Source organism: Echeneis naucrates, chromosome 2, assembly GCF_900963305.1.
Source record: "Echeneis naucrates chromosome 2, fEcheNa1.1, whole genome shotgun sequence".
NCBI classification, from domain to species: Eukaryota; Metazoa; Chordata; class Actinopteri; order Carangiformes; family Echeneidae; genus Echeneis; species Echeneis naucrates.
This window is the reverse complement of record NC_042512.1, coordinates 5,593,680-5,613,746: the sequence shown is the minus strand read 5'-3', so window position 1 is coordinate 5,613,746 and position 20,067 is coordinate 5,593,680. Positions and strand designations below refer to the sequence as shown.

The following is a 20,067-nucleotide window of genomic DNA, read 5'->3' as shown; positions in this document are numbered from 1 at the left end:
TTGTTTCCTAAAAATAATTTAGTACACTGATTAAAAATTGTCCTTTCAGAAAATGAACTACCCTACTGTCATGTCCTCTCTTGAGTTCTGCCCTTTCAGCATACTTTTATTTACTGACATAAATGCCACATGTGGATAAAAAAAAAAAAAGAAATATTTTAGATAACACAACTTAAAAAATAAAAAAAAATGCTTCATTTTGATGAAGGGCAGAAAACTGATTTAAAAAGTGCTGACAGACAGTCACGTTTCGCAACAAAATGAAATTTTTTAATCGAGTAATGCTTGTTTGAATGTTCCCAAAGCAGCCCAAAGGGTCCAGAAGAAGCTGAACCTAAACCCCAGGTGGAGTTTGGAGGAGCTGGCTGAGAGGAGAGGAGGACTCTCCTCTCAGCCAGCTCCTGGGATCATGGTGGACTGGACTCTGTTCTCAGACCAGTTCTGATTCATCTGTCAGTCTCTGCTGGATGAAGCTCTCCTCTCCACCTCCCAGGAACATGGTCCAGGGTCTGGACAAGCTGCTGCTGCAACATCTGGATCATCAGGAAGCAGCTGATCCTCCATCAGCACACATCTTCCTCTTCACCACCTCCTGTGTAGAGAAGAAGAAGAGAGCAGATCCATCAGTGTTTCCTGACTCTGTCCATCAGCTGTCAGTCAGTGATGCAGATCCAGCATAAAGACCTGCAGGGACTTCAGTCCTGTTCAGTCCAGATGTGCAGCAGCTGCTTCCTCTCAGCTCATGTTAACGTGTTGGAGGGAACACACTGAGCTGGAAACTCACAAACAGTCTCAGCTTAGATCTGACAGTTTGATGGACGAGGACCAGAATCTGAACATCTCTGAGTTCTTCAGCTGGAATCTGCTTCATTTGATGGTCACATGATCACAACAGTCCTCTGACTGATCTGATTGGCTGACTGTTTTCTCTCTGTCTTTCTGTCTAATCCTGAAATCTGTTTCTGTTCTCCTCTCACAGCTTCACTGAGGAGTTTGAAGGTTCACAGGAAACACTGAGCCTTTGCTCTGATACTGGATTTAAACAATATTACTGAAAGACATGAACTCAGTCCAACTATAGCGGAAATAAAACATGAGTTTGACCTCAGAGTCTTCAGTCTGATGTTTGGACTCTTCACAAGATCAGACAGTTCCTTCAGGTCTGACTCCTTCAGCTTGTTCTGACTCAGGTCCAGTTCTCTGAGATGGGAGGGGTTGGACTTCAGAGCTGAGACCAGAGAAGAACAGCTGATCTCTGACAATCTGCAGTTCATCAACCTGAGTAAAGAATAAAAGTTTTAACTTTGAAATTACTTTCTAAAATGATTAAAATGTTTTTAATAATTTTAAAATTTACATTCAACCTTTTAATATTTTAAATGTTAAAAACCTGAAGAGGATTTCCCCTCATAAATATAAACCTGTCTGCAGGTCAGAGTCACCACAACTGTAACATCATATTAATCTGAGAGCAGAAATAAAACATGAGTCTGACCTCAGAGTCTCCAGTCTGCAGTGAGGACTCTTCAGAAAACCACACAGATCCTTCAGTCCTGAATCCTGCAGGTCATTCTGACTCAGGTCCAGTTCTCTGAGATGGGAGGGGTTGGACTTCAGAGCTGAGACCAGAGAAGAACAGCTGATCTTTGACAACCTGCAGTTCTCCAACCTGAATAAAGAATAAAAGATGTGACTTTAGGAGACAAAGTTCCTGCTTGAAAGTGTTCAATGTTTCATCATCTGTTCAGAGCTGAAGGTTTAGAAAGTAGAAGTTTAGAAAATGAAAGTCAAACAGCTGAACTAACAGGAAGCAGCTTCACAACAGTCAAATACAAACAGTGACAAACAGCTCTCGTTACTATTAATAACAACATGCTGCTGCTTCCATAAAGACACAGTAACTCCACCTCTTAAACTCTACAACCTTCCCCTGTGGCTCCATCTGCACAAACAAATGAATTACAGATTCTATTAACATCCTCAAGTTTTCAAAGACAACAAATATGTCAGATTGAACTCTGGAGAAAAGTCAACACATGATTCCCAACGTCTGGAACATTTTCACTTTATGTTTAACAAACATACTGAGTTTGGTCTGAATCTCAGTCAGTCTGCTTTAGTCACATAACTTTATAGTTATGGTGAAACAAGAACACACTAAATATATATTTGTTCATGTCAATGAGGAAAAATGTTTCCTGTCATTAAAACACTGAAGGACTTTTCTTGTTTTCTTCAAGTTTTAAATCTGTAGTTCTACATTTCTCTGCCATCGCAACTGGACTAAACCAGAGAAGAAGAAAACAGACGTCAGCATGAAGATCCTCAGTGTGGATCAGTATAATATCAGTCTGATGTCTGCAGGTCAGAGTCACCACAACTGTAACATCATATTAATCTGAGAGCAGAAATAAAACATGAGTCTGACCTCAGAGTCTCCAGTCTACAGTGAGGACTCTCCAGAAAACCACACAGATCCTTCAGTTTTGAATCGTCCAGGTACCAGTTCTGACTCAGGTCCAGTTTTCTGAGATGGGAGGGGTTGGACTTCAGAGCTGAGACCAGAGAAGAACAGCTGAGCTCTGACAACCTGCAGTCCATCAACCTGAGTAAAGAATAAAAGATGTGACTTTAGGAGACAAAGTTCATGCTTGAAAGTGTTTCATCATCTGTTAAGAGCTGAAGGTTTAGAAAGTAGACGTTTAGAAAATGAAATTCAAACAGCTGAACCAACAGGAAGCAGCTTCACAACAGTCAAATACAAACAGTGACAAGATTTAATGAGAAAATGAAACACTGTAAAGAACCTGAACTGACTCAAAATGTCAACATCATGTACATGAATTGTGATATTCAAATGTAATTTTCAAATGATTAAAAATCTGTTTTCAAAAGCTACCTTCAAACCATTTAACAGTTTAAATGTCTAAAACCTGAAGAGGATTTCCCCTCATAAATATAAACCTGTCTGCAGGTCAGAGTCACCACAACTGTAACATCATATTAATCTGAGAGCAGAAATAAAACATGAGTCTGACCTCAGAGTCTCCAGTCTGCAGTGAGGACTCTTCAGAAAACCACACAGATCCTTCAGTCCTGAATCCTGCAAGTTATTCTCACTCAGGTCCAGTTTTCTGAGATGGGAGGGGTTGGACTTCAGAGCTGAGACCAGAGAAGAACAGCTGATCTTTGACAACCTGCAGTTCTCCAACCTGAAAATACAATAAAAGAAGTGACTTCAGGAGAAAAAGTTCCCATTTGAAAGTGTTCAGTGTTTCATCTGTTCATAGCTGAAGATTTAGAAAGTAGATGTTTAGAAAATGAGAGTCAAACAACGGAAGCAGCTTCACAACAGTCAAATAATATAAATATATATTCACAAATAGTGATCTCTCTCTCTCTCCCACTGTTGCTCACGGCACAATCTGTTGGGCCTCTTGAAATAATTAAGTTTGGTCTAGACTTGCTCTGCTCTTTCAAAGACAACAAATATGTCAGACTGAACTCTGGAGAAAAGTCAATGCATGGTTCACAACATCTGGAACATTTTCACTTCATTTAGCAGTGACCACATTTAAAAAACGTGCTCAGTTTGGTCTGAATCTCAGTCTGCTTGAGCCACGTGACTTTATAGTCTTATTGGAACAAGAAAACACTGAATATACAGTGGGGCATGAAAGTATTTAGTCAGCCACTGACTGTGCAAGTTCTCCTACTTAGAAAGATGAGGTCTGTAATTTTCATCATCGGTAAACTTCAACTGTGAGAAAAAATTAGGGGAAAAAAAAAAAAAAAAAAAATCGAGGAAACCATATTGTAGGAAGTGTACTATGATGAAAATTACAGACCTCATCTTTCTAATTAAGAGAACTTGTACAATCAGTGGCTGACTAAATACTTTTTTGCCTCACTGTATACTTGTTCATGTCAGTGTCGAAAATTGTTTACTGTCATTAAAACACTGTAGGTTTTTTTCTTCTTTTCTCCAAGTTTTAAATCTGTTGTTCAACATTTCTCTGCCACACTGACTGGACTAAACCAGAGAAGAAGAAAACAGACGTCAGCATGAAGATCCTCAGTGAGGATCAGTATAATATCAGCCTGATGTCTGCAGGTCAGAGTCACCACAACTGTAACATCATATTAACCTGAGAGCAGAAATAAAACATCAGTCTGACCTCAGAGTCTCCAGTCTGCAGTGAGGACTCTCCAGAAAACCACACAGATCCTTCAGTTTTGAATCGTCCAGGTACCAGTTGTGACTCAGCTCCAGTTCTCTGAGATGGGAGGGGTTGGACTTCAGAGCTGAGACCAGATAAGAACAGCTGATCTCTGACAAACTGCAGTTCTCCAACCTGAGTGAAGAATAAAAGATGTGACTTTAGGAGACAAAGGTCCTGCTTCAAAGTGTTCAATGTTTCATCATCTGTTCAGAACTGAGGGAGTTCATACTTTCACTCAGTTCTATAATGTGTGTGTGTGTGTGTTTGTCAATATTGTACATATAAAATGTCATTTTGAAATGAATAGAAATTAGTTTTCAACCTTTTAACAGCTTAAGTGTTAAAAACCTGAAGAGGAATTTCCCTCATAAATATAAACCTGTCTGCAGGTCAGAGTCACCACAACTGTAACATCATATTAATCTGAGAGCAGAAATAAAACATCAGTCTGACCTCAGAGTCTCCAGTCTGCAGTGAGGACTCTTCAGAAAACCACACAGATCCTTCAGTCCTGAATCCTGCAGTTCATTCTGACTCAGCTCCAGTTCTCTGAGATTGGAGGGGTTGGACTTCAGAGCTGAGACCAGAGAAGAACAGCTGATCTCTGACAAACTGGAGTTGTCAAATCTGAATAAGGAATAAAAGATGCAGATAAAATAATTGATAATCAGTCAGAAATGTTCAGAAGACTTTAAAGTAAAGTGCCACCACATTCTGTCTGGATGTTTGAAGTGTTTCTTTAGTGTCATTGTCATTTCAGCCACTGGAGGCTGAAGTTCAGCAGCTCCTCACTCTAAAACAAAGTGATTCCCTCAGCTGACCTGCGGCTGCAGTGGAATACAGGACATACTTATGTAGGAATACAGCAGTTGGCTGCTTCATAAATATGTGGCAGCAAAGGAAAGTTCTGCTTTGATGTGAAGATGAAGCTGTAAATCTTCTAAATGAAGAACATTTCAACATGTGTGGGACTGTTTGTTTTCAAAGTGTGTAGAAGAGCTTTTTGATGTTGACTCCGTCCACAGCAGCTCATCACTCAGCTTCTGTACCGCTGCTCTGAACTCCATCTACTGCAGTAACACACTGACTGAGTATGACCACACCACAAAGAAACACAACTATCACTGTGCTGCACATGAACTGTGCTCAGTGCAGGGAAACCTGTGGTGGAGCTCCAATCCTTTGGAAATAACAGCTTTCAGAGCACAGGGGGGCCACGGCCACGTGTCTGAAAGCCCCATGAGGGCTGGAGTCTCAACAACACAACTGACTCTGGTCCTCAGCTCCACACCCTCCAAGTCTGAAGACATTTATTAGGACTTTAGATTCAGCGGTGGATTAAAGATCTACCACAGTGGACTGACCTCAGAGTCTCCAGTCTACAGTCTGGACTCTCCACAAGATCACGCAGCTCCTTCACATCTGGATCCTGCAGGAGGTTTCCCCTCAGGTCCAGTTCTCTGAGATGGGAGGGGTTGGACTTCAGAGCTGAGGCCAAAGAAGAACAGCTGATCTCTGACAACCAACAGCATCTCAACCTGAAAAAGAACAAATAATCAGTCAGAAATGTCCTGATCCAGAACTTCGACCTTTTCAAGTTCTCAAATGCTGCTGGCTCCACATCAGACCTTGTTCAAATACAAAGACATTGAGATTGGCTCCAGCAGCCCTGTGACCCCGAACCAGGAAGATGGATGGATAGTTACAACTCATAATAATAAATGTTATATATTATTAACATAATATAACAACTGGGAACATGAAACAACTATCTTTAAAAAAAGTAAACAGATTCAAGTTATATTTGAATAGGAATTCTGGGTTAAACATAAAAGTTTCAGCTCTACAAGTGAACTGACCTCAGAGTCTCCAGTCTGCAGTGAGGACTCTCCAGAAAACCACAAAGATCCTTCACTCCTGAATCGTCCAGGTCATTATTGTGACTCAGATCCAGTTCTCTGAGATGGGAGGGGTTAGACTTCAGAGCTGAGACCAGAGAAGACCAGCTGATCTCTGACAACCTGCAGCCGCCCAAACTGGGTAAAAAAAAAAAAAAAAGAGAAAAGAAAAAAGACATGACTTTAGGAGACAAAGTTCCTGCTTCAAAGCATTCAATGCTTCATCTGTTCAGAGCTGAAGGTTTAGACTTTCTAAAGTTTCTAGACTTTCTAGAAGACTTTCTAGAGGTCTAGAAAATAAAAGTCAAACAGCTGAACCAACAGGAAGCAGCTTCATCATACAGCTATTGGTGATCTTACAGCAATACAGAAATTTACCTCAGTTTCGGCTCTTCATGGTGATTTGATGCTCTAGCTCTGGAACAGGTTTGTGATGCTGCCTGATCATAGAATTAAAGATATTTAATTCGGACACTTTGCATCACCAGTTTACCTTCCAGCTCACCTGGACCAGTGAGCTGCAATCTATATTGTGAACAGTGAATTATCTGAAATTTTCCAAAATAAAGTTTTGATATTAAAGAAAAGAAAATTGTTCCAAAGTAAGCTCAAAATTAAGAACCTACTGTCTTATAAAGAACTCTGTTTTGACCTTTTGTCATTTATATATATAATTTTTTGCCCTCCTTGTTCACAGGGTTGTTCTGTACTGGGGTGACTCCTCCTTCCTGTTCCCAACTCTGGATCATGATGGGCTTTTGAACTGTATGTTCAACCAAAAGGTTCATTCATTCACAGAGCATCATATCAGCAGTCCACTCAACCTCTGCTGTGTTTCATCCATCCGTCTTTTACTGCTTATCTGATTCCAGGTCGCGGGGAGTTGGAGCCAATCTTCGCCAACGTTCTGGGCGAGGTACACCCTCGACAGGTTGCCAGTCCAACAGACAGAGACAAACAACCGCTCACATTTGCATTCGGACTTACGGACAATTTATAGTCATCAATTAACCCAGACAAACCAAACCCACAACCTTATGATTTTGGGGCAACAGCGCTAACAAGTACGTGGCCGTGCTGCCCAGCTGGTATCTTTGATTCCCTTAAAAATTTTGCAAAGCCAAATGAGAACTACGTCATCACAACTGTGACAGATGCCAAAAGCAGCAAAAAAGTTGTGTCCACCTCCCTAAAAGATGATCCACAGTGAACACATTAGTCATCGCTGGAGGATGTGTGTGATTGATTTGTTTCACTTGGAGTGTTCTCCAGGTGGTGAATCAAATCAGTGATTCATTATGGAGCATTAAGCTTTTTATACTGATGACAATCTCCCAAATCTACAAACCTCTTCAGTTCATTTGATCTCAGTTAATGACGATATTAAATAATATTAGAAAACTAAATATAAAGGCTTGACACAAACATGAACTCTGACCTGAGAGTTTCCAGCTCACAGTGTGGACTCTTCAGTCCAGCAGACAGCAGCTTCACTCCTGAATCCTGCAGGTTGTTGTTACTCAGGTCCAGATCTGTCAGACTAGAGGACTGGGAGCTGAGGACTGAGGACAGAGCTTCACAGCTTCTGTCTGAGAGGTTACAGCCACTCAGTCTGAGGAGGAATCAGCAAAACAAGAGAAAGCAATTACAAAAATGTGTTTTTCATTGTCAACTAAATAACAGGAGCCAGTTGATCTGGATGGATTTTTTCACACATACAGAGCTTTGTTGGAGGCTTTGACCACTGGCAGCAGCCTCAGAAGAGCCTCCTCTGAAGCAGAGTATTTCTTCAGGTCAAACACGTCCAGATCTTTTTCTGATGACAGTAAGATGAAGACCAGAGCTGACCATTGAGCAGGAGACAGTTTATCTGTGGAGAGACGTCCTGATCTCAGGGACTGTTGGATCTCCTCCACCAGAGAACCATCATTCAGTTCATTCAGACAGTGAAACAGGTTGATACTTTTCTCTGGAGACAGATTCTTACTGATCTTCTTCTTGATGTACTGGACTGTTTTCTGATTGGTCTCTGAGCTACTTCCTGTCTGTGTCACCAGGCCTCGTAGGAGAGTTTGGTTGGTCTGCAGTGAAAGACCCAGAAGGAACTGGAGGAACAAGTCCAGGTGTCCATGTGGACTCTGTAAGGCCTCATCCACAGCACTCTGATAGAGAATTAAAGGTTCAGGTTTTTTTCTAAACAGTTTTGACCACCGGGAAGTCGTTTGTTCTTCTGCCATCAGATTGACTCCAGAGTTGATGAAGGTCAGATGGACATGAAGAGCAGCCAGAAACTCCTGAACACTCAGATGGACAAAGCAGAAGACCTTGTCCTGGTACAGCCCTGTCTCCTCTTTGAAGATCTGTGTGAACACTCCTGAGTAAACTGATGCTGCTCTGATATCGATGCCACACTCTGTCAGGTCTGATTCACAGAAGATCAGGTTTCCTTTCTGCAGCTGCTCAAAAGCCACTTTTCCCAGAGACTCAATCATCTTCCTGGTCTCTGGACTCCAGTGTGGATCTGACTCAGCTCCTCCATCGTACTTGACCTTCTTCACTTTGGACTGAACCACCAGGAAGTGGATGTACATCTCAGTCAGGGTCTTGGGCAGCTCTCCTCCCTCTCTGGTCTTCAACACCTCCTCCAGAACTGTAGCAGTGATCCAGCAGAAGACTGGGATGTGGCACATGATGTGGAGGCTTTGTGAGGTCTTGATGTGGGAGATGATCCTGCTGGCCTGCTCCTCATGTCTGAACCTCTTCCTGAAGTACTCCTCCTTCTGGGGGTCATTGAACCCTCTGACCTCTGTCACCATGTCAACACACTGAGGAGGGATCTGATTGGCTGCTGCAGGTCGTGTGGTTATCCAGAGGCGAGCAGAGGGAAGCAGTTTCCCCCTGATGAGGTTTGTCAGCAGCACGTCCACTGAGGTGGACTCTGTAGGATCAGTCAGGACCTCAGTGTTGTGGAAGTCCAGAGGAAGTCGACACTCATCCAGACCGTCAAAGATGAACACAACCTGGAAGTGATCAAAGCTGCACATTCCTGCTTCTTTGGTTTCAGTGAAGAAGAGATGAACAAGTTCCACCAAGCTGAACTTCTTCTCTTTCAGCACATTCAGCTCTCTGAAGGTGAAGGGGAATGTGAACTCTATGTCCTGGTTGGCTTTGTCTTCAGCCCAGTCCAGAGTGAACTTCTGTGTTAAGACGGTTTTCCCAATGCCAGCCACTCCCTTTGTCATCACTGTTCTCATTGGTTGGTCTCTTCCAGGTGGGGGTTTAAAGATGTCTTCTTGTCTGATGCTTGTTTCTGCTCTGTCCTGTTTCCTGGATGCTGTTTCAATCTGTCTGAGCTCATGTTCCTCATTGACCTCTCCAGTCCCTCCCTCTGTGATGTAGAGCTCTGTGTAGATCTGATTCAGAAGGGTTGGGTTTCCTGCTTTAGAGATCCCCTCAAACACACACTGGAACTTCTTCTTCAGGCCAGATTTCAGTTTACGCTGACAATCTGGGGCAATAAACTCTGAATGGGTGAAATAAGAATAAACAACAGTGTTGATATTTACTCCTAAGGAATAACAACATGTTTCTCTCCGTCTCCTGAGACTTTAGTAAATGTCTAATTGATCCATCATGTTAAATCCTCTTACCTCTCTGCAGACAGTTAGCCAGCTCCTCATGCTTCATCCTCCTCAGGAAGTTCACTGTGATCTTCAGAAATGCCTCTCTGCTCCTCCTCTGCTTTTCATCCACTTCATCATCCTCATTCTTGATGAATTGTGGGTAATCTGGACTCAGAATCCTTTTCATTTTCTTCAGCTCGTTCTTCACATAACAGACGATGTTCTCCTCCAGCAGCTGGAACACAATAACATCCTGTGTAAAGTTCACTCTCAGTATAAACTGATGGATCAAAGCATCAGATCATCAGTCAGCAGAGTTCAACTTTAGCTGCTGCTGTATCATCTGCTGCCACGTCTCTTTCCAGAGCTACACAGAAAGATTCAGACCTGCTGACTTCACTAAACTAACTTCACTGGTGTAACTTACTAAGTTTGACTTTAGATTCTGACAACACAGAGATCCTGATCATCACATGAAGACCAAACTGATACAGCCCTTCAACACATCAACTTAGGAAGTGAAAATTCAGGGTATTAACTGTGACTGTGGCTGAAGATGGATCAGACCACCTGAACTAGTTCACTGATGAATTATTCCATCTTTAAACCCTGTAGAGACAGAGTCCATGGAGGTCCAGGACTGAATCTGATTAACTTTGGTCTTTGTTATTAAGTCACAGCTGAAATTATATGGTAAAAAACTAAATAAACTTTAGGATTCACTGTAGAGCACAACAAAGAGCAGAAATGTTTTGTAAAAGTCTCCAACAGACCATATTCATACAGAACATATCTGTTGAGGCTGATGGATTATTGCTCTGTGGTGAACTACAACTCCCAGTCCTCTCCCACTCTCTCCCACCCCAAACCTGTTCAATCCCAATTCAACTCCTGTCTGTCACAGAGTAAAGCTCTACTGGTCTAAAGAGTGCAGCTTCAAACTCAAGTCTTTGTTGGGGTCTGTTGTAGTCACTGGATGAACATTTACACACCATAAATATGGAGTCCAGGTCTGTGTGATGATGTTTGTCAGACTGAACTCTGAGGAGAAAAGACACAAACACACAGTTTGTTCCAGGAGTTTTCTATGAACACCAGAGAAACTGATAGACAAGCTTTGATACCTTTAATGAGTCAAACAACAACAAATGATCAGCTTTTACCTTTTTTCTTTGATAAAGTCATCCATGGACCGATCACTCTTCATGGACACACTTCTGGACACAGCAGACTGTCGTCCTCCGTTAAAGGTAATAGGACGATTCATAGACCGATCATTCTTCATGGACACACAGCTCAGTTCAGGAGAATCTGGTTTTGACTTCTGGTTACTAGTGGAAACCAAGTTGGCATTAAAATAATCAACAACCAAGAAACCAAGCAGAAAAAGATCAGTTTTGAAGGAGTTTGATTTTCATTTTTATAGCCTAAATGATACAGAATATCTTATTGTGGGGTGTTTAAAGATTATTATTATTAATCATCATCATTATCAGCCTGGGGATCTAGCTCAGTTGTAGAGCTGCATGCTTTTCATGCAGAGACCCCATGTTCAAATCCCAGATAAATGGGGAGGGTTGGGGCAGGGAAGACATCAGGTGTAAAAATTGTGTCTAAATTTATCATGCAAGTGACAGAGCTGACTTGCTGTGGTGACCCCAAACAGGGAAAAGCCAGAAGAGAGAGAGGGGAAAAAAAAAGGTATGATTATCATTATTACTCACAATAATATCTTCAAATGTTGTTTGAGCTTCCTGTACAAACAAGGACAAATATAAAAGCAGCAGAAAAAGTTCAGGAGTAAAAAATGTAAGTGACAGAGAGAGTGAATAATGATGGAGCAGTGATCTGAGTGCTGAGCTCTGACAGATGGACAGTTAGAGATCCTCATCTCACCTCTGAGCTTTGGTCTGACTCTCATGTTCCCCACACAGAGTGGTTTTAGAGGGAGGGGCTCCCTCCTCTCTGTCCTCACACTGATTCATAGCTGAGCCTCCACCTTCACACAAACACAACAAAGAGATTCATTACAACAGGATTTACATCACAGGACACAATCAGCATTACTGTCACTAATATGTGACTAACTTGAGCCTTTAACTCCCAACAACAAACTGTTTGAAATTTGTCTCTGTGCTGATTTTGGTCAGATCCTGTTACAACAGAGAACATTCCTAATTCACAAGAGAAGATCTTTACTGTCTCCCTTAGGAGAAATTTTTCACAAATTTGTTCTTGGACGCAAAGAAACAGGCGACAATCACACTCCAGTAAACAAACCTCAAAATCTATACATCACATATACAATCACCATACCTCAGCTAACACACAACATCACTTCAAACTCCAAGTTCCCAGAAAAAAAACTTTTGCACAATGCCCTGCCACAAAATAGAAAAAAAAAGAAGAAACATTTGTTTCTTCGACACATTTAAATAGTGTGCCTCCACAACTTCAAATAGAAATCAGTTTAACCTGTCAATAATCTGAAAGTTTCGGAGAACTGTATCTCAGGTCTGATGGTGCTTCTTCTCTCTGTCCACTAGATGGTGGTATCTGACTGTGGGATGTGTTGATGGAGCTGATTTAATTCATGTCACTTTACTAATCAAACTACAGGTGACAATTTAAATAGTACTGTTTATTCTCAAATAATTCAACATTAAAAACAAGGCCAGCCGCTTTAAACCTTCAATGGATTCACTGTATCTGGAAATACTCAGAGTGTGCCATGAACAGTAAGAGTTCAATTCTCTTAGACAAGTTCGTCCAAGCTATCAGACCAGTTCTGACATGTTTGTTCTGTCACGCATCAACAGAAACACGGCACATTGGGTCAAGGAAATCAACTTAATCATCATGAAAGTTGATAGAAATTCTGTTTCACTTTCGATTAACTTGTCATGCCAATTTAAAATTCTTTCAAAAAATAAAATCTAGTTTTAAGTCTGGTGATTTAAAATGATTTAAATTCTTGACTTTCCTCAGTGAATTGTAATTTACATTAGAACAAGAATAAAGTGAAGAAACTGTTCTCTACTAATTGCAGATAAAATATTGACAGATAAAGTTGATAATAATAATCAAGGGTCGTCTTCATATTACTGCATGTCCCTGAGGGGACACAGAAAAAAAATTGTGTTGATTGTGTATCAAAATTACAAAGTCATTAGTGACAGGTCTTATTGTTTTTCTTGACATATTGCTGAAATGTTTATATTAAAGTATTTGTTTTTGACTTAAGTTGTCAATTAAATGTAGTTAAGTAGATGAGTCCAATATTTCCTTCTGAAATGTGATGGTATTCAAGAATAAAGTGCCAATAAACAGAAACACTCAAATATTATAAAAACACTTTAGACTGTATTTAAGTAAAAATATGAACTAGTTTCCATAATTGTGCATATAATTCCTTAAGCACACAAATATTTTATTTGGTGTTCAGTTACTCTACCAGTTAAAACTCCTGAATTCTTAAAAAAAAAACAAAAGGAGATGGTTTGATATTAAAATCAGATAAAAAGTAGACTGTTGTTTACATAGCAGACTTTTAAAATGCAAATGTACTTTATATTCTGATACAATATAACACATAAGTTATCTCTAAATAAATAACCCTCCATTGTTTAATGACTGAGCACCAGTGCTTGCTCAATATATTATTATATTATATATTATATATATATATATATATATATATAATGGTGGAGATGAAATACCAAGCTAACACTGAACATAAAAAGGAGCACAGCTAACATTATTTAGCCAGAGTGTATTCATCTTTAGTGTACATTATCCAAATTAATGTTCTCTATTGTTGAAACCTGTCAGAACTATAAAGTCTGGAAGTAAGATAGTAAATAATCTGTTGCTAATTACAGATAGTTATTTTCCCATAGACTCCAATACAATCAGGCTTATTTTAAAACCTGTGAAGTCACAGTTTGACATTGCTTTAACTTTCAGACTTAGTACAGTCTGATCAGTAATTACAGTCATTAAATATTTAAAGATTTGTCTGATCTGATTCTCTCCATCATCACAGGAGACATTAGTTCTCTCATTAACATGGAAGAAATAATTATCAGAGCAAACTATCTTTATCTGTGACAGCAGCTCTACATTTGGTATTTACTGATCTGTAATCCCAAACGTGTTACATTTATCACTTAAAAGATTGAAAATCAATAATACATCTTTTTTATTCTACAAACCCTGATACTGTGTTTCTGAGAAATCCCACTAACACACACAGCCAATCAGCATCCAGAAAAGTTCTCCTGTCCAGTCAAACAGTGAAACAACACAATGTGATCACAGTGATCCTGTTCACACATTTACAGATTCTCACCTGCTGAACTCACTTCAGGGAGACTTTCTGACACTTTCCAGCTTCATGTGAAGAGAAGAAGCTGCTTGTTCTCCCTCTTCAGTCCTGGTGTCTGTTTGAGCTGAGGAAAAGTCACATCCTCATAACTTCAGAGTCCAAAGTATGACACAACATCAGAGTGACGTTAAAACCGCTCCAACCTGTTTTTGAAACAGCTGTAAAAAGTCAAAATGATTCCAGACTGTGGAATATGGCCCGGGATTTAAAAGAGTAATGCCTTACATTTGAAGGACTTTTAAAGTAACATCCCCCTATTATACAAAATTTCAATACTGACTGTAACGGGTGTTAGGTCAATCCCAAATACAGTACAGACTGAGATAAAAGAAGAACAGTTCAACAGTTTATTCTGAAGCCCCCTCTGGTGAGGGAATCCAGGTAAACAGGGGAGAGGTGAGGGGCCAGCAGTCAGAGGAGTCAGAGAGAGATGGTGGTCAGACAGAAAAATAGATGTAATTTATTGATCCAAACTAGGAAATTCTCATGTCACAGCAGCAAGACTCACCGTACAGTATGTAACAGGATAATAATAATAATAAAATATAAAATATATACAATATAATACAAAATATTAACAGACAATAACTACACTAGTAGTATAACTAACAACTAACTACAATAACTATAAGAATAGAATGACACATTAGGCGCTATAGTTACAGTTTGTTTTGTTTTTTTCCTGTATCTGCCTCTTCGACAGCGGAGCTCTAACAGTCTGTTGCTTATGTGTTGGTTATATGTCAGGTTATGTGGTCAGAGACAGACAGGGTCAAATCCAAACAAACAGTCCGGCAATGAATGTGAGACAGGTTGGCATGGCGATAAAGATCATCTATCAGAAAATGAGTGGAATGAGATGGTAGAACTGATTAGGTGGGTGCAGCAGGGGAGTGGAAAAGTGCTGGCAGGTCGGGGTGGGCAGATGGATCCACATATCAACAGTATTGATACCAAAGTCAGTAACAGTATTGGATCAATACTAGTGTGATGAAATTGATGTTTTTCATGCAGTCTCTCTTTTATACATTAAACACATGACTTGAATTTCCTCACAGAGTGTGTGTGAGTGCAGCTTCTCTCTCAGTCCTAATGTGCATACAACGCTCCTCCCTCTCTCCACTCAGGCTCACTTGGCACGCCGCAACTCTGCAAGTTTTGCTGGGTCAGAGACAGGTATGATCAAAACAAGGCAAACTGTGGGTAAATGAATGCAACAAACACGAGATATAATCTGTCAGAAAATGAGTGGAATGAGATGGTTGCACTGATTAGGTGGGTGCAGCAGACGGGTAGAGCTGGGCAGGTGAAAAAGGTGCAGTGTGACATCTTTGTGTTGATTCTATCATAGCGTGCATTTTTTACCTTTCCCATGGAAGAACTAACACAGACTAACAGCTTTCAGTTCATGACATGCACAACTGCTTCTTTTTGTCACTGAAAATTCTTGAGGAAACTCATATTAATGCATTTAAACACACCTAACACAAAAAATATCATAGATATTTTATATTTATTGTTTTGCATCTATAAAGCATTGTGACCACACATTTGGGCAGAAAGTATATCCATGGTTGTTTCTTTCCTGTTCTCTTCTCATTTGAAGTCACAGATTCAGGTTTAAAACCAAACCAGCCTTATTGCCTTATTGACTCACTGAGGATGATTTGTGTTGCATCTACCTGAAGCTTCTCAGTCATCTTGTCTTAGGTAATGTGCTAACATGAGTAACATGTTATCCATTTTACTTGGACAAACCACAGAATGCAACTTCAGAGAACTTAAAAGCAAATATTCACTCTGCCAACATTGTTTTTGTGGCAGCAAAGGATGGGATAGTGTCAGGAAAGATTAACTGTCGACCAAAAACTCTATCTGGGGTAGCTTCAGACCCAGGAAATGAATAGACTTAACCCCTCTCTACACAACACATATGAAGCACATGAAAAATGGTTGGGCGCAGGTCACACATTCAAAACATACTCACACAAGACACACACTAACTAACCTAAATAATACATCCCAAAAACTAAACAATCAAAACTAAGTTCTCCCAAATAAAGTCAATCAATTGCCCACCCTAATCCTCACAGAAATGACAAAAGAACACACTTACAGTTATCCAATCAAATCAATAAAGAAAACAGGGGGGTTGGAGGACTGCCTGTGTGGAGCCTCTGTCAACCAACTCCCAGACAGCAAACAATATGAAAAGAACATATTAATACCACCAACTAAATTAAACTAAAACAACTAACAGCAGGTGGTATAAATAAACCCACTGAAACATGGCTCGGTTCAGGAACCATACTAGTTCAGCCACAGTGAGGAGAGGACAAACAAAACAGCTGCCTGTTGGTGGTGGAGGCTGATGGCTGTGAAACACAGAAGGCACAGCCACTGGGCAGAGGGCCGTTTCCAACAGAGTGGAGGAGAGGAGGAGAGGGCACATTGCCAACTCACAACACAGAGGCAGAATGGACTCTGAGCAGGAAACCGTAAACCCGGTCTGCATTCAAGACGTCATGGGAGGGAGCCACACTGACACTGACAGCAGGACACACACACACCGGACTGTGAAGGTGAGGAAGAGGAACCGGAGGATCCACGTAAACACACAGAGGGGACCTGACAGCTGATGGGATTCAGCCTGCTGTCAGCTGAGTGAGGAGGAGGGGGAGAGACTCTCCATCTGCCACACAAGAACCTGTTTTATTTTCATTTATTCTATTGCTCTTTCCCACACAGATGCAAACATACGCTCCACCTTTGTTAGGGTTAACACTGTCACACTTTTTACATTGAATTTCTAACAGTTTCCTTGTGTGAGTTTGAACACTGTGGCCGTTTTGGGAAGAGGGAGAGGATGAAGCTCAGAGCAGTACCTGCTGCTGCTGCTGACAGAGAACTGCAGAATGATGTGTACTTTCATGAGTTTGATTCCCGGCCAATGCAATGTTACTTTTTCCCCCAACTTTTTAAAAACAGAGCTGCTCTACATGAAAAGCATCACTGACAGGTCTCCTCCATCTCACTCTTACTTAAGCTGACTTCCAGGCCTAGATGTTGCAGTCTCATTATATGAAAGCTGTGAGTTTGACCCTCACATGGGGTTCACCTGTGCTCATCTGTTCCCCTCACACAGGAAAAGTACCCGGAAGGGACCAGCTTTATTTCAGAGCACAAACAACACAAACAACTAACCCTAACCCAACTAAATAAAATGCACATCAACCTAAGAAAACTAAAAAAGAATAACTTGCATAAACTCACATACCTGCATTGTGGAGAAGAAACATTCACAGGTGTTGACAGGTTTTTCTCCTACATGCCCTCTGTGCTCTGTAACACCATGAACACAGTCACTACATGGCTCCTGTTAGCATCCAGTCTCAATAGCACACTCTGGCGTTATAAGCTAAGTAGCAGTTTAGCAACTCATGCTTTTCCACTTCTCCTCTAATTGGCGAGATTATGCATGAAAATAACAAAATATATAGTTTTACAACTTAACTCTGTGATTACACCAACTTCATAAGTATTTTTATCTAACTTACTTCAATTTGCACAACAAAAACGATTAAAAAAAAATACAAAGACCATCAGAAATGCGTAATTTTCTGGAAGGAGAGTCGCGAGCAAGAGGAAATAATATGCAGCGCAAGACGGCAAGGGAGATTACAAAATAAAATATGCATTCTACTTCCGGTGCTTCGCAGACCTCCCTCCCGGCATTTGTGTATGTTTTAAACCTTAACATCAACATCTGTAACTGTAAATTCCTTCCTACAATATTAACACTCAAAAGAATAAAAGAAAGTATGACAAAAAAAAAAATACTGTCCTTCAAAATAAGAGTGTGCGCTTCACTGCCATGTTGTTGTCTCTGAAACCACGTCTGTGTCGGTCAACACGTGTGCTCCTCACAGTTGTGTGTCACTTCCTCAAAGGTTTGAAGTGATGTGTGAGTCTGAAGCGCTGCTGCCTTTTGTGACGTCACTGCCGTAAAAGCTAAAAGTCCGATCAGGAAGTGTGTCCCTCGCCGGGTGCGGTGGCGCGCGCCTGTAATCCAAGTTCCCGGGAGGCTGAGGCTGGAGGAGCGTTTGAGCTCAGGAGCTCTGGGCTGCAGCGGACTATGTCGATCGGGTGTCCGCACTAAGTTCGGTATCGATATGGTGCTCCGGGGGGAGCCCGGGATCACCAGGTCGTCTAAGGAGGGGTGCACCGGCCCAGGTCGGACACGGAGCAGGTCAAAGCCCCCGTGAATAGACGCTGTAGTTCAGCCTGAGTAAGACAGCGGGACCCAGTCTTTATGCTGCCACTATACACACAACACGACCTCATCCTTTATTTTCACTGAAATCCTCCACAAACTGAAGGACTCTTCAGGAGGACCAAACATCAACAAAATCTGACTTCATTAATTTTAACATTAGAAAAAAGCTCCGGCTGCCACCAGATCAGGAATATTAAAATGAACAGATTAAAATGGAATTCATATGTGTTTTATATTTTACTAACTGTAGCAGTGAGCAATAAAGGCATAAACAACAAGTAATATTATGTTGTTGAATGACAATTGTGGTGTGCAAAACCACTCACTCAGAGTTCCCAGTTTCAAATCCTGGACGAGCCCCTCATATGACATTTTGAATGAATTTGCTTTAACTCTTTATGAATGTCTTCTTCTATGACAGATACAGTTTTCCAGCCCATTAATGTTGTTCACCCCTCTCCCCTCGTTTATCGCTGTTCTTTATTGCTCAATCATTTCTGACAAGGATTCATTTTCAAGTCCCACCTGCCCCCCACAAAATGCCAATGAAATACACCAAGCTTACAATTTTCAAATGTAATGAAGTAACATCAAGTAACATGATGTTCTATCTGTCATCAACTTAAGTGGTCCGTGTCATAAAGTTTTTTATCTGTTCTGATGACAATTGGAAATGTCTGTTTATTGTTTATCACTTGTTAGGATCCCCGTTAGCTGTCACTGAGGCAGCAGCTACTCTATGTGCTGCTGTAACGCTGAGTGCTGGATTCATGTTCAGTTTATGGTTTTAGGCTGTAACAGGAACTGCTCATCATGTCTCTGTGGTGCAATCGGTCAGCGCGTTCGGCTGTTAACTGAAAGGATGGTGGTTCGAGCCCACCCAGGGACGATCTTTGTTTAATTCACTGGTATTATAGTTCACACATGGAAGACCGGAGGATTTTTAAGTTGATGCTCAGTTATCTCCATCTAGTGGACAGATGGTAGAAGTTGATTCCTGAAAAGAGGAAGTGACTTTTCCTCAGATCAAACTATTGAAGGAGAACGAGCAGTTTCTTCTCTTCACATGTTTCCTCACTGACTCAAATAGATGCAGAATGTCATTGTGCTGCTCCTGACTCAGTGATGCTGTTGGATGCTTATAGGGCCGCCGTTCTTAAAGTGTGGGCTCTATAATAAGCTATAATTATCCTAAATGTTGCTCCTTTTGTGTCTCACAGAGATCCTGCCTGTTTGGGAGAGCGATACATTAAAGATTTAAAGGTCCCTGTTTCAATCCTGGGTTTCAGCAGCTGTTGTGGGTCCTTTTGTTCGCTCCCCCAAATGAGCTATTTCAGCACAGCACACAGTAGAAATGACTTCTCATTATTGCTTCCATGACCTGGAAGTGGAACTAAAGGTGTGTCACTCTCACCGGCCTTGATAATGATAACTGAGCACCAGTGAGAGCTCTCATCCTCTTAGAGTCCTAACAACAGCACTCAGCTGTGTCTCTCCCCAAATGGGAAACTTGGTCCATAAGAGGAAGTAAACGTTGCTGGCAGGATTCAAACCAGCACGGGGAAACCCCAATGGCTTTTGTAGTCCATCGCCTTAACCACTCGGTAGGAAAGCTCCCGTGACTCAACATTTTCCAGCCTGGATAGTTTCCTCCTCGAAG

General features: G+C 41.1%; 2 long non-coding RNA genes and 1 other non-coding gene across 3 annotated transcripts; 1 reads left to right on the top strand and 2 right to left on the bottom strand.

Moving 5' to 3' along the window:
* Window positions 1-531: 531 nt before the first annotated feature.
* On the bottom strand, window positions 532-1,526 carry LOC115056487 (uncharacterized). The gene is made up of 3 exons (XR_003841799.1): window positions 1,496-1,526; window positions 1,105-1,278; window positions 532-592 (listed from the first exon to the last, which is right to left on the bottom strand). It is a non-coding gene; the product is annotated as an uncharacterized LOC115056487 (long non-coding RNA).
* Window positions 1,527-9,968: 8,442 nt separating this feature from the next.
* Window positions 9,969-11,690, bottom strand: LOC115056310 (uncharacterized). The gene is made up of 5 exons (XR_003841783.1): window positions 11,641-11,690; window positions 11,469-11,498; window positions 10,908-11,075; window positions 10,737-10,785; window positions 9,969-9,979 (listed from the first exon to the last, which is right to left on the bottom strand). It is a non-coding gene; the product is annotated as an uncharacterized LOC115056310 (long non-coding RNA).
* A 7,532-nt stretch (window positions 11,691-19,222) lies between these two features.
* trnan-guu (transfer RNA asparagine (anticodon GUU)) lies at window positions 19,223-19,296 on the top strand. The gene has a single exon. It is a non-coding gene; the product is annotated as a tRNA-Asn (tRNA).
* The last annotated feature ends 771 nt before the right edge of the window (window positions 19,297-20,067 follow it).